The sequence below is a fragment of the Cajanus cajan genome, chromosome 5 (assembly GCF_000230855.2).
Source record: "Cajanus cajan strain Asha chromosome 5, NIPB_CcT2T_4, whole genome shotgun sequence".
NCBI lineage: Eukaryota > Viridiplantae > Streptophyta > Magnoliopsida > Fabales > Fabaceae > Cajanus > Cajanus cajan.
The window spans coordinates 19,492,974-19,499,855 of record NC_138521.1 but is presented as its reverse complement, the minus strand read 5'-3'; the positions used below and the strand labels follow the sequence as shown (position 1 = coordinate 19,499,855).

The following is a 6,882-nucleotide window of genomic DNA, read 5'->3' as shown; positions in this document are numbered from 1 at the left end:
AGAATTGCAAACTTGATTTTATACTAGTTCGACCAATCCTGCCTACTTCCAGTCCTCAAGTCTCCCATTTGAGATTTCCACTACTCTTGTAAACTTTACAAGAAAATGAATCCTCCAACACCTCGGAACTCCCTTTCCTTGTGTTGAGATTCAAACACCAACAAGGAGAAAAACCCTTTCTCCTTTACAGATCCAATGATCTATTAAGTATTACAGAATGACTCTCTTGAAGAGTGGATATTACACTTTCATGATCTTTGATGAACTCTTTAGAGATTTTGCAAATGATTTTGGCCAAGTGATTTGTAAAGATTATTTTCACAAATAGAGTTCGTCACTTTTCTCTGAAAAATTATAGGTATTTATAGACAATTGTTTCTTGGGTTATGTCTTTTCATGAAGAGTTGTAACTCTCTATACACTACAAGAAAAATCAGCATTATCTACGGAAAAAATCCGTAGATAATGATGAAAATCCGTAGATAACTGATAATTATCTACGGATTATCTACGGAAAAAAATCCGTAGATAATAAGGTCGTAGATAACGTTATCTACGGAAAATTTTCCGTAGATAACGTTATCTACGGATTTTATCTACGGATATAAAATTTATCTACGGATGCGTTTATCTACGGAATTTATCTACGGATGCGTTTATCTACGGAATTTATCTACGGATGCGTTTATCTACGGAAATTTCTGTAGGTAAGTTATCTACAGAAATTTCCATAGATAACTTACCTACGGAAATTTCCGTAGATAACTTACCTACGGAAATTTCCGTAGATAACTTACCTACGAAAATTTCCGTAGATAACTTACCTACAGAAATTTCCGTAGATAAGTTATCTACGGAAATTTCCGTAGATAAAACAAAAAATAAAAAAAATAAAAAAAAAACAACAATTTCTCTTAGATTATCAACAGAACTACACAAGCACCAGCAACGCAACTCAAAAACAAGATCCAATCAGAAAAAAAAATGTAACAAAAAACTGCATAACAATAATTAAAAATGAAAACCAGCACCAAAATATCTAATAGCAACTCAAATTCAAAACAGTCAAACAATTCAAATCAAATAAAATAAAAGAAAATAAAATCCGCTTCAACAATCAACACAATTACACAAGCACCGGCAACAAAACTCAAAAACAAAATGCAATCAGAAAAAAAAAATGCAGCAGAAAATTGCATAACAATAATGAAAAAAAAGTGTGTATATATGATCATGAGAAGATCATCAACTTTAAGATTTCATGCACTTAAGAAAAGAACACAGCAAATATTAGATAAAAATAAAAAATAAAAAACTACCTTGTGGATATTTCTATATGATTGCATACAAAACCATTACTGATAAAAAAAATATTAATTATCCAGATTTTTACGTAACATACAAGCCTTTTAAATTACAGAAAATATTGACAGGGTGAAAAGAATGAATGTACATCTGGGGAGGAGTAAAGAAGAGCCTGAATTTCTCCTTCTGTCAACTATCTCTTCTGCCTCTGATTGCAAGCGGGACAAAAGCTTATCTCTTCCATATATCTTTGTGTCTGGGTTATTAGTTCTCCCCATGTTATCATCCACATCCACCCATGATGAACCAAGCTTTCTGCCTTCCAGAGCTGCAGTAGCAGCTTTAGCTGACCAGAAGATAAAGAGAATATCATTGGCACGAAAATATTCTGCCCATTTCTCTCTGCAGGGAAAGATAAGACAGGACAAAATAATAAGCCATGATACAATAAAGGGCAATATTTGGTACAATATAAACCTCTTATGGGAATCAGACAACCAAACCTGATAGAAGCAGGTAAAAGATCGGCCTTGTTAACCAAAAGCAATGTGCGTTTGTGCTCATCAACCTCTCGTGCATAAGCCTGTCCCAAAGTAAAATTGGAGCAAAACTGATCATGATTGGCATACACAATAGTGATTCTTAAAAAGAAATGAATGAAATATATACGAAAGATCCAAAGTACGCTACACAGATTAAAGATGTACAATGTCTGGTTAAATCTATCTCACTATTGCTTGTTACACTTTTTACAGAGATTAAAGTAAGTTACGATGTTTTAAAAAATAGAAGTAGGGACTCTGAATGGCTACTGCGACTGTTTTGAACTTCATTGCATTAAAGCTGCCCTAAAAGAATATCCATGATCCCAAGTTCTCTACCAGAGCATCTCAAAGTTGAAAAATGAGATTGTTTTTAGGATTAGGATCACTTTTCAGTTTGCAGCTAATGATGCAGGTCCAACTTGTTTGGCCTTTTTCCTTTGTTTTTGTTTGAATAACAAGCCAAATTAAAAAAGGGCAGCTAATAATCTAATCAATGTGATCAATACAGTGAAACAGGAAACAATAACAAAAAACTGCACAGTATTGTGGAATTGTTGCTGTATCTATCAACATACTAGTAACAACCATCTAAAATGGAAAAGGGGGGCAAAAGAGTTGCAACAGGAGTATAAGTTCAAGCCAATAAAATAAAAGTCTTTTATTACTTTCAAGAATGGAACAAAAGAACATCTTCTGTTCTATGTTTGTGGTAAGGGTAGATAAATCTGGAGCTCATTTAATTAATTTAATCTCAACTTGGTATCTTTGAGGCAACAAAAGGTTGAAGCAATTAGAAACCACCAACCACTATATGGTTCTTTGGATAAGCATAATTTGGGAGGGAAAAATAATATTTTTCATAAGTGTTGGATATAAGTTTCAAAAAAAATATATAAATTTCCTAAACAAGCATAGCACTACAAATAACCTTTTAAAAAAGTAGAACTAGAAAAGTTGTTTCCTACTACATTGCTAATTAAATTTAAAGACTTCAAGGTTGCTCAAACACTTTCAAATAAATTTAAACCAAAGAAAATATATTTGCTAACTCTAAAATATATGAAAAGCTAATATGCAACTAAATCAATTTTATTATAAACTTAATAACATTGAGGTGAAAATAAATACCTCCATCAGTGGAGTATCAATACTTTGGTGAAAGAAGTGAAAGAACTAACCAAAATATCAAAATCTAATTCTTTTGGTGATTTTTCATCCGTTATAGGAACACGTTCATAATCAACAAGATATCCCTCCACTTGCAATTCCTGATACACCTACAGCAAAGAAAACAACCTTGATGCATTTCTATCAGAAAATTGATTGAGAATTATGACACTCCCAAAGCAAACAAGTTTCAGCCATACCTCTAGTGGTGTCTTCACATAATTACTTGACACGGGCTCCCATTGGTCCACTATCTGCCCATCTGGCAGTTCATCAGTCACAAGGATCTTATTTCCATATCTGTTGCATCCACATGCAAATAAGATAAACAGTAATGAGTAAAGACAAGCACAAATTCAAAGGACAAGCTGCAGTTAACGCAGCACATAAATACCTTGCAGCTTCCACCAGAATGTCTTCTTTCAAACGAGCTTCCATTTGCTCAACCCTCTCCCTATTAATTCCCTAATTAAGCACAGAATGCCACACAACTCAACAAACTCAATCATTCAACCAAATTATAAGCAAAGCATCACACTAAATTGACAGCCAGCGCAACATACCGTATACTCAAGGTTGGAGAAGGGCCTCTCCACATCTCGCAAAACAAAGGGACGGCCATTAATGTACTCAAGCTGATTCCAACAAAGGAAGAAAATAAAAAAAAAATAAAAAAAAAGTTAGGAAAGACCGAGTTAAAGTATTAAAGCTGAACTAACGAGTAAGAAGAAAGAATTAGGCTGAACTAAATTGCAGAAACGACAAATAGTTTCGAAAAAGCATAACAGACCGGCTCCTCGCGAAGGCTAATCCAGAGAACTTTGAATCGAGCGCCAATGTGGTTGAGAACCATCCGTATTCCATGAATCGTGGGAATGGCAACACTGTGAACATGCAAGGAGTCGGATGCCTAAGAATAACGACATTGAAATGAAATGAAGAGCAGAATAGGATTAAGGAAAGAAAAAAAGCGAAGAAGAAGACCTACCTGGCGATAATTGGGAGCGCCTTCGATTTGAGGAGACAGACGCTTGTTCTGGCAACCAGGGAAATGCTCGGTCTTGAGAATGGTTTTCTTCCCCAAGACACAACCGCCTCTCATCTTCATCACCTGCTCCGGCTCCTTCGGTATCATCGACACCTTCTCACTCAAATTCCAATTCAAATTTTGAGCTTTCTGAAAGTGTCGTGCCTCTCTTCTCTGTATATTAGGGTTTAAAATCGTGCCTCTCACGAACCTCGTGCCTCTCTTCTCTGTATATTAGGGTTTAAACTTTGCCTCTCTTCTCTTCTTTGTGACGTTTTGTGTTTTAAGAATATATTTTTTATTTAAAAAAAAAACTACCATTTTAACTCCTATAAATAATAGGAAATAAATATCTTTAAAATACAATTATTTTTAAAATTACTATATTATATTTTTTATTAATTAAATTAATATATAAATAATATTTTAATTTAAACTTGAAAATAATGATTAATATAATTTAATTTAAATGCAAAATAATAGTATTTCAAATTTAAAATAATAATATATTTATAATAACAATAGTAATAGTTCAATTTTGAAATTTTAACAAAATCTTAAAGTTTTATGTATAACACTTTTTCTTTGAATATAAAAAAAATTATATTCTCTCTAAATAACTACGTAAAATCTTCTAATATTTTATCTACCTATCATTATTAGTGGCACAAAGTGATTTAACATCTCTAATATTTATAAAAATATTTAATTTTTAATATTATTTTTTTAAAAAAAAAATTAGATAAAATCATTTTAATATTATTGTGATATAGAATGTCATTTTGAAAGTTATTTAGTTACTTTTTATATTTTTATTTTATTTTCAATCAAAATTTATTTTCATGATAAACAAGTATTATTTCTTAAAACATATCAATATTCATTGATCTTATTACATAAAAATTTATTATATAATATCTTAAATAAGTTATTTCTTTAAATATATCCTTATTTATCGGATGTTTAATAGTAATATAATTTGTTGAAATCTTTATTAATATGATTCGCTGAATATCTAATTAAAACTTACATCGTATAAAATCCAAATTAAAGAAAAAGGTAACAAACACATGTACGATGACAACTAATAAACTAAAAAACCATAAACAGAAAATGAAACACAAAAGGAAAGCAAATTATATATATATATATATATATATATATATATATATATATATATATTAAAGAAGATGGATCTTTTTACTCTAAGAGTTACATAGACTTACTCCGTTCAATAACTCATTTTCTCTATGAAATTTCAATTATCTAACCGTTCAATTTAAAGTTCTTAATGCATAGATCAAATATGTAAATTGTTAGAAAATTTAAAAATCATTTGATACTTCGTTTCATTAATTTTAATCAATGTATAAAATGATTCTATGATTATCCGTCAATTTGAATTAATGAAATGAAGTATCAAATGATTTTTAAATTTTTTACAAATTTGCAAATTTGATCTATGCATTAAAATTTTTAAATTGAACAGTTTGATCGTTAATAATAATTAAAAATTATTTATTTATTTAGGTTATCACATACCATTATACATTTCATGTCTTTAAATCTTTTAATAAAAAGTTAAATTAATAACTAAAAATTATTTATTTATTTCTTAAGAATTGAGGGTATATAATTATCCATTATTTTGGAGACAAAAATTAGTTACAAGATGACGTATATATATTTTCCTTTATCTATTACTATATACATATAATCAAACAACTATATATTTAACTATTTTTCTTCCATTCATTTCCTCAGTCTCTTTGTCTCTGTCTCTATATATATAGACAAACAGGTTATACTAACAGTAATACCGGGTGTAACTTTTATTAAGTATTACACACCACTCGATAATTAATTATTATATTATGAATAATAATAATATATATATATTTAATTCATCTTTAAAAATAATTGAAGTTAAAAGGAAAAGAAATTTGATTAAATTAATATATTTTAAAAAATTAAAGACTCAATTGAGTATTTTCAAAATAAATTTAATATTTAAATAAGAAAATTAATTATTGAATCTTTTAAAAATAAGATAATCAAATTTAACTTCAAAAATATTAAATAAATTATATGAATTATTATATAATATAAGAAATATTTATAATTAATATAAATAGAAATATAAATTATTAATTGTTATATTAGTTTTTATTTGTTAAAAAAATTCAATCTTTAATTTGTTTCTTACGTTTAATAAAGTAAAATTGAATTCATCTTTTCTTTATGTTTTCCATTAAATATGGTACACAAAAGTTAAAGCTATTCATTATTCTAAATTATATTTTAATTAAAAATAATTTTTTAGTAAATAAAAAGTATTATAATAAATAATTAAACTAAAAAAAATAAATTTTATAATGATTATTTTTTTTAATGATGTTAAATTAAATATTTTAATTATTTTATAAAAAAAAAGTTTTACCTACGGAATTTATCTACGGAATTTTTTTCGTAGATAATTTCCAGTTATCTACGGAAATATCCGTAGATAAGTTATCTACGGATATTTCCGTAGATAACTGGAAATTATCTACGGAAAAAATTCCGTAGATAATATTCGGTAGAAAATTAAATATTATCTACGGAAAATATTCCGTAGATAATATTCCGTAGATAATTAAATGTTATCTACGAAAATATTTCCGTAGATAATATTCCGTAGATAATTAAATGTTATCTACGGAAAAATTTCCGTAGATAATAACAATTTTTCTTGTAGTGATAATTTTTCAGAAAATAGGCTCTGGTAATCGATTACAAGACTTGGTAATCGATTACAACAGTTAAAGTTCAAAATGATTGAAACGTATAATTCAAATT

General features: G+C 28.5%; 1 long non-coding RNA gene across 2 annotated transcripts; it reads right to left on the bottom strand.

Annotated features, from left to right (window-relative positions):
- Window positions 1–434: 434 nt before the first annotated feature.
- LOC145958262 (uncharacterized) lies at window positions 435–6,531 on the bottom strand. 2 transcript variants are annotated; one of them, XR_014433967.1, is made up of 4 exons: window positions 3,412–6,531; window positions 3,218–3,317; window positions 1,809–3,127; window positions 435–1,707 (listed from the first exon to the last, which is right to left on the bottom strand). It is a non-coding gene; the product is annotated as an uncharacterized LOC145958262 (long non-coding RNA). The 2 variants fall into 2 exon arrangements; XR_014433968.1 differs by lacking the exon at window positions 435–1,707 and having other exon boundaries at window positions 1,720–3,127.
- Window positions 6,532–6,882: the final 351 nt, after the last annotated feature.